Here is a 540-nt window from a genome sequence, read left to right as displayed (position 1 = left end):
TCACACGTGCGCACATAGGTGCTCGTCCATTTGTACAACTTGGGCCACCAATAGTGGTAACTTACAGAGTTGTACGCCCTCTCATGACCGAGATGACCACTGAGTGGCGTGTCGTGCGCCTCATAGAGGATGCGGTATTTCTAATCCTAATCATAAGGAACCACAATTCGTGGTGTATCCGATGAATCGATGCTATAGTACAGCAACCCGTTATTCAACGAATATCGGTGCAATCGTGCACGTAGTCTTTGTAACAATTTCTCGTCCGAGTTTCCAAACTCCTTGCTCCCTAGAGCCCGTAGCAACGCTACACACATCTCATCACCCGCATACGCGATGTGGATCAAATCCGTCACAGATGACGTTACAGTTGTAACATGAGCAAGCTCTCGTCTGGTCTGCGTGACAACGCGTCAGCCAAATCATTCTTCTTTCCTGGCTTATACTTCACCTCGAAGTTATATTCCGCAAAGAAGGATAGCCAACTAGCCATCCGCTGCGAGAGGTGGGATGACTGAGTCGTAGTGCGTAATGGCGCTG

This window comes from Plasmopara halstedii, assembly GCF_900000015.1.
Source record: "Plasmopara halstedii genome assembly, contig: Scaffold_658, whole genome shotgun sequence".
Lineage (NCBI taxonomy): Eukaryota > Oomycota > Peronosporomycetes > Peronosporales > Peronosporaceae > Plasmopara > Plasmopara halstedii.
This window is presented reverse-complemented; position numbering follows the sequence as displayed.